This window comes from Pygoscelis adeliae, unplaced genomic scaffold (assembly GCF_000699105.1).
Source record: "Pygoscelis adeliae isolate BGI_AS28 unplaced genomic scaffold, ASM69910v1 Scaffold168, whole genome shotgun sequence".
NCBI lineage: Eukaryota > Metazoa > Chordata > Aves > Sphenisciformes > Spheniscidae > Pygoscelis > Pygoscelis adeliae.
In genome coordinates, this window is record NW_008825566.1 from 3373813 (window position 1) to 3381251 (window position 7439).

A 7439-nucleotide genomic window follows, 5' to 3' on the forward strand; every position below is an offset into this window, starting at 1 on the left:
ATGGTGTCAAAGGCCTTACTGAAGTCCAGGTAGACCACATCCACAGCCTTTCCCTCATCCACTAGGCAGGTCACCTGGTCATAGAAGGAGATCAGGTTGGTCAAGCAGGACCTGCCTCTCATGAACCCGTGCTGGCTGGGCCTTATCCCTTGGTTGTCCCGTTCATGCCTTGTGAGCGCCTTCAAGATGAACGACTCCATAATCTTCCCTGGCACTGAGGTCAGGCTGACAGGCCTCCAGTTCACTGGATCCTCCTTCCGGCCCTTCTTGTAGATGGGCGTCACATTGACAAGCCTCCAGTCATCCGGGACCCCCCCCGTTAACCAGGACTGCTGATAAATGATGGAGAGCAGCTTGGCGAGCTCATCTGCCAGCTCCCTCAGCACTCTCAGGTGGATCCCATCTGGCCCCATAGACTTGTGAGCATCCAGGTGGTGTAACAGGTCGTTAACTCATAATAGTTATTCATAATAGTAACTGCTTATCGTTTGACTTCATCAAAGTATCCATCAAACTTCACTTAAATTTGCAACACTTCTGAAGCCTGGCCTAAGTTTCAAAGTGTTTAGTCATTTTAACTACGGTGATATAATTGCAACAGAAAAAAAACAACCCCTAAAATAAGTGGCTGTACCAAGGAGCTGTTATCTCAATACAGTTTATTTAAACTGTGCAAAGCAACATAAGCAGTACTTTTATGAGTGATCATTATGTGTATAGTGTGGCGCCTTGGGCTCCCAGCAACACACCCGCATCACTCTGTACTAGGTATTAGATGAATATACAAATCTTAAGCCAATATTTTTGTACCAAGCTTTTAATATCCCCAATACATTTGCAAAAGATCAAGTCTTTAATGGACATAGTGCAACCATATCTTCATTTTAAAGAAGAGGAAAACTGAAGTCAGTTTAATTCTTCTTTCTATCACAAAGGTGGAAATGCAGACATTTACAGATTTCCACAGAAAAGACTTGACAGGACACCTTTGCCCGCAAAGATATTGGATTGCTTATTCCAGGTCATATAATGAAATGGGACTGAGTCCTTTCCTCCTTCCTTACCCTGACCACGGAGAAGCGTTATCCTTTTTCTTTTGGAGATGACTACATTTTAGTGCCACTCTTCTGTATTGTAACAGTGATATTTTTCTGGAATAAACCTTGTCCTTTGTACATGTAAGTTCACAAATGCCTTGAGGCTAGTCTTTAAATCCAAATAGTCTTACTACGTACAGGCATTATCTACCTTCTGTGCTGGAAAAAAAAGTTGGAATAAATATTAAAGTCATCATATCTGTGTTGTTATAAGGGGCCACTGAAAAAACTGACTTTGATCAGGTTGGAGATCCTGATGAAAGAGCTGTGGTGTTGTTCAACAGACAACACAGCTGTGCTGTGGCTCCGCTGTGTGAGAGCTCTGGGACTGCCCTGGTAGGGCTGAGCTCAGAGTAACCACACAGTCACTGGTGCTTGGTTTTGCAATAAAAGAGTGCTCGTACAGCTTTGATGGGTATATAATGCTTAGATCGTATCCCATTTCCACCTTTTGATGCTTAGATGACACACAAAACACTTTGTTCACTTTCAATTAATGTTTCTACAAACTAAGTTTTTGCTAACACATCCATAGGAAAAGCATCATAAATACTTCTGGAGATAGACATTGATTACATGGCTTGCAGGAAATTGCTGCTTTGCCAAACTGAAATGCATGAATGAATTAGCAGTCGGATGCTCAGAAAGCAAAAATCACATTGTATGAGCTGGGTGACTTTTCCTGCAGCATGAACAATGGATTATCTTGGGGAACATGATCAAATTCTAGGAGGAAATGTATTTACTCAACCACTGGCCAAATAATTTGAATATCAAGTACATTTGTAAAAGATCAAAGTCTATTGAAGGATAACTAAAATGGGCTGGTGTGATGAAGCACGTGGCCAGAGAAAAAATATCCTCTGCTCTATGCTCCATCAAAATTATACTGGTTTCCAAATGGCCTCCATTCCCTTGCACACATTATTAGTGCTTTGGTTATTTGTGTACAGATGTGCAGTCAACAAAACCATGAAGTCTCTATGTGAACCTGCGTATCCCAGTGCTGCCATTACCCAGACACCTTTCCACTCCCGTGCAGAAGTTAAATTTAACCCTAAAATGGCCTTGCCTGTGAAATAATTTCTTCAGAAAATTACTGTGTTGAGCAATGGGTATTCTATAATTCAACAGCATGTGAGGCAAAAACCAGGCTGCTGTTACAGAACCTGGAAGCTGAGACTCTCTCCAGTACAAGGAAGTCCAGCGAAGGCCACAAAGGTGATGAAGGGACTGGAGCACCTGCCATATGAGGAGAGCCCGAGAGACGTGGGACTGTTCAGCCTGGAGAAGAGAAGGCTCAGCAGGATCTTATCGATATCTTTACATACCTGATGGGGAGGGAGTAAAGAAGATAGAGTGAGATGCTTCTCTGTGGTGCCCAGAGACAGTGGCAATGGGCACAAACTGAAACACAGGAAATTCTGTTTAAACATAAGAAAAAGACTTCTTTTACTGTAAAGGTGATTGAACACTGGAACAGGTTGCCCAGAGGGCTTGTGGAGTCTCCATTTTTGGAGATACTCAGAACCCAACTGGACACAGTCCTGGGTGACCCTGCCCAAGCAGGTCTTGAACTCATTGCTCTGCAGAGGTCCCTCTCACTGGTACCACAGCATCCTTGCTCCACTTGAAGGCCTGGTAGAAAGTAGAAATCATTCTTGCAGTTTGCATTTCATGACTTAGTTTCCTTCTCCCCTTCTACTTCTTTCTTCTCACACCCTTAATTTATTTTTGATGAGTCTTTTTGTCCTCTGAACTGCAGTTTTATGAGCCCACTGGCTGAGCTTTGCTATGGCTGGGCTGTATTATGGCTGGACTGTGTCTTCAGTGCCTAATGTTTTTAATTGGGCTAAAAGAATTGGAAATGTTATAGTGGGACTCAGCTGGACAATGCTCATGTTGGAGTCACTCTGTGTCAGGCTGCTGCAGGGAATGCCACTGCCCTTGCGTCGAACACTTCGGCAAGAACTAACAATTCAACTTTAAACTAGATCACAGTAACGTGGCTTTATTTAGTCTTTCTTCAGGGTAGCTGTTATAACTGCAATGACAGTAAAGACTCTGAGTAGAATTCTTTAGATGATTGATGCCATATCTTGTGGGATGGGAGAGGTAAGACCAGCGTTCATCTACACAGTCAAGTTGGTAAGCTCCTGACTTTGCTGTCCCTCCCATGTGCCCCACGATACTTGAGAGCTACTGCCATGGACAGAACAGGGGCAGTCTGCAGGGCTGTAAACACCCGTGGCATTGGTGAGCCTGGGTGTAAGGACTTGGGTCACCATCCCATCTCCCAGCAGGGCTACCTTCATGACCAGTCTCCTACTACCACATGCCTGCAAACAGAGCATGTATGGGCCTTGAGTATTGCTAACCATTCATCTTCACAAATAATGACATTAAAAATAAACAAAACCCTCACACCTTCCTTTTTGAATCATTATTGTCTTGTGAATTTTAGCCCACATAGTCTTTCCAGCTCTCTCCCTGCCCCAGAGCACCTACAACAAGGGAAGTTATTCCTCCCTTTCCAGCAGGGATCACCTCATTGTGGTAAGGGCTATCCTGGTGCCAAGGACATCTCCTTTATTAGAGCAACTCCTGGTCTTCTGACTTAAAAACTGAAGGAAGGAGAATAATGTGCAAACCTGGCATGTTAAAACCAGTAAACTCAATAGAATGAATTTTGAGCCTCACCTCTTAAATTCCTGAGGAAGAAACCCTTTCTCTACAGGACTGGTGCAGTTCCAGAGAAGAGAAAAATCAGAAAAATAAAAAAAAAATAAATTTGAGGGTTGTGGTGTTTCTAGTTGTACACGTATATATATATAGGTGCAGTTTACAGTTCAGTTGTGGTACTAATAACGTGCCTCATTTTGTGTGACAACAAGGATAATATATTGAGGTAGGAAATAGAAATGAAAGGGACATTCATAAAGTTGTCAGCAAGCACAGTAAATCCTCAGGGTCCAGGCAGGACGGGACACTCACGAACGCACCGCTGTACCTGGCAGCCCTTTGCCAGGGGTCTGTCGCTGGTGAGACAGCCTGGGAGACTATCACACCTTTCCTGTGTGCACACGGGATGATAACTGGTTTGCTTGGATGGGAAAAGAGAGAATTTTCATTAACTCTGCTACCTGGGCAGGCAGCCTGCTGCCTGCTGAAACTTGACATATGCGACTGGCTCAGTCTCACAAAAGGCAGAGATGGAGGAAATCCAGGGTAAGGAATAACTCATACCACAAGCAGACAAAAAAAAAAAAAAAAAAAAAAAGGGAAAAAGATTACTTAGGTGCAAACTCCTGCTAGGTATAAGACAGATGGTTTCCTAGGGCCAAGAGCCAAGAATTCATTTTTTGAATATTGGCCAGCAATTACATGAATCTTACTTATTTATTTATTTATTTACTTAGTCTTCGATTAAAAATACCATAGAAATAAATCTGACAACGTTCCAATTCAGTTTGCTCCAGCCTTATCGTTTCATCCACCAGTAGGTTCAAGTCCTTTTTGATCTTTGCTTTCAGGATGGTGAAGTTTAAAAAATGCTATATCAAATTTTTATGAGGGCTGCTGACTTTTTCACTCTGCATCAGCACTCCCAAGGCTTGTCGGCAGCAAAGCCACTTGGGCGGACATGGCACAAGCAAGCCTCGCTCCTCTTTCCCCTCTGCGTCAGTGACTCTCCTGGAAAACGATGTCGTGGTGATTGCCGTGACATCATCTGTACACAGGGAGGGAAAAAACAGTCCCGAATATCTCAGACCAGGGCAAGGGGAAACCAAAGCCTCTGTGCAAGGCAGGGTAGATGCCGGCTTCCTGTGCAGCGCCGCCACAGATTGGGAGCCTACCTGCTGCAGAGACTGTGCCCCCTCCTCAGCACAGCCACTTTATTTACCCTGACGGAGGATCAAGCCCTCTGCGAGCACATGGTATGTGGAGGTTGTGATTGCATTTCTGCAGCTGCATAGCACCAGACTCTCAGCACAGGTTTGCAGTACGGTTGAGGTTGGAAGGGGCCTCTGGGGGTCATCTGGTCCAAAAGTGGTTGTCTGCACTTGCGCAAATATTATTTGTGTTATTACATCCACTCCAAACTGTGCAAGGTATGCTGAGACTCTCAAAGCTAGGTTTGCTTACTAGACACTTAGGATTTAAAATATTGGGGTATGAAATCTATTCACCTCTTTCTGTCAAAATTTTTCAAAGTGCTGCCATATGCATTTTGAAGGCATGGTCTGGCACAGCACATACCCCAACCAAGTCTTGCTGAAGGCGAGGAGCATCTGGGAGTAAGGTGATGAGGCAAGCAACCTAACAGCAGAACTGTGCTTGAGGCAATAACACAGAGTATGAGAGAGACTGGCCTGCTCCATGTGATGGGGTCTCCTACATACAAGGAGGACCATCACAGCCAGTCTAACCTCACCTGAGATACTGAGGAAAAAACAGGGAATATCAAGCAAACATGAGACAGAGGGGAATAACCTACAGGAATGCTAAACTCCGTGATGACAAGACCAAGGGAGAAGATGTCGTGGCCATTGGGCAAGGGGCCAGCAGCAAGCAAGGCACAGTGCTGCCAGGCTTGGAGAGCTTCCACCTCTGCCCCTATCAGCTGACGACTACAACCGAACCAGGCAGGGAAGGGGACGGGAAGCACCTCATGGCGCTGATGGGATGTGACAGATGTGATCTGGGGAAAAACCCAATGCATTAGGTAACTTTTATCTCAGGGCTGCCATATCAGCAAACGAAAAGAGTTTGTATCACATAATTACTTTTAAAAACAAAAGTGTTGGGGTTTTTTTGTGGTTTTTGTTAAGTAAGAAAGGTCTGGTTATGTGATCCAGCTGGGTTTTTATTTAACATCCTCTCCCCCAGTTTTGTGTCATATTATTTCCTCAAAGTAAACTGCTCAAAGACTGAATTAGGATAAGTCAGACAGTTAAATCTGTTAGTTCACAAGGTTTTAATTTTCCATTTGTTTAATCTAGCGAAAGTTCTTTTATAACAGAAATGTTGTTTAAGAGAGAAAGTGATTTTAGCAGTTAGAAACAGGAGACAAGGTGTTGGGGCTTATGAATCAGATCGTAAAGGGTAAAGCAATGAAACTCCACTGATTTCCATGAAGCTAAAGCCATTTTACACGACCTGAGCATCAGGTCTTTCAGCTTCAACTCACCTCTACTACCAAATCGCTGTTGTGACAATGTCCTTCAAGGGAGGACATCCATTAAAGAAAAAAACCCACAACAACATGATTTTGTTTCCCTTTCTGCTGTTCCAAAGATAGTGGCAACTAGAAAGTCTCAAGAAAGGTTGTCTTTGCTTTCAGTTTTGTACATGGACATTATTTTGCAGTGTCGGACACAAGATTTAATCACAGTTTGCATCTCCTTAGATACCACTGCCAGCCACCCTGAAACACAAACGCCAAGGGAATTCAGCCCCTTGAGCATCACCGTGCAGACTCACATGTGTCCTGCCTTCCTCAGCCGGTGCGGGAGGGAGAGCCCGTCTCCTCCGGGGTAAGTATAGGAGGGCTCCCTGCTTACAGACCAGCTGTCTGGCGCTCTGAGTCCAGCTCTCCATACTCATGCACATTTCATGGTCTCTGATAAGGAGAGAGAGGCAGACAGCACTTGCTCATTGAGCAGATAAAAAACCTGAAATGCTAGAAAAGGGAGCCATGAGAGGACCAGCCTGCAGCCCCAGCTGGAGCACAGGAACCGACAGGGGAAGCTGAGAGGGAAGTGCTTTGCACCACTACAGAGGAAACCATGGCCCTTCAGAAGAGCTGCACAGAGAATCTATTAATGCTTTATGAGTCCTGTCCAGAGGTCAGATCACACATAAGAGTCTTTCTGCAGATTTACTCCATCATTTACTCACAAGAAACGTCCAGATTTGCAGCCTACAGATGACCCAAACAAGAGCATCTTTGCCCTTGGACGCATTTCACCAGAAGTCCCAGTGCCTGAGTAGAGGCAGAACCCAGCCATCCCCACATCTGGCATCCCTGTGCTGGTTAACAACTACTTGTAAGCCTTTTTTAGGGTCTGCTCTTCAGAGTAGGGTGAAAGCTGTGGGTCTAATGCTTGCCTGTAAATGCGCAGTCTGCAGGAGGCAGCCCGTTATGGACTGAATGTGCCATATCAGAGATCATCACAATCTGGGGAGTGAAAGCCTTTCTTCAGCCTAAACCATGATCAGCTTTAGATTTAATCAATTTCTTTTGCTAGGTAACAAGCTTCATTTTAGAAAGGGTAACAGCACATAGCAAGGACCTGAACATCCCAGCGTGGTGCAAACAAGCCTCAGAGCCTGCGGATC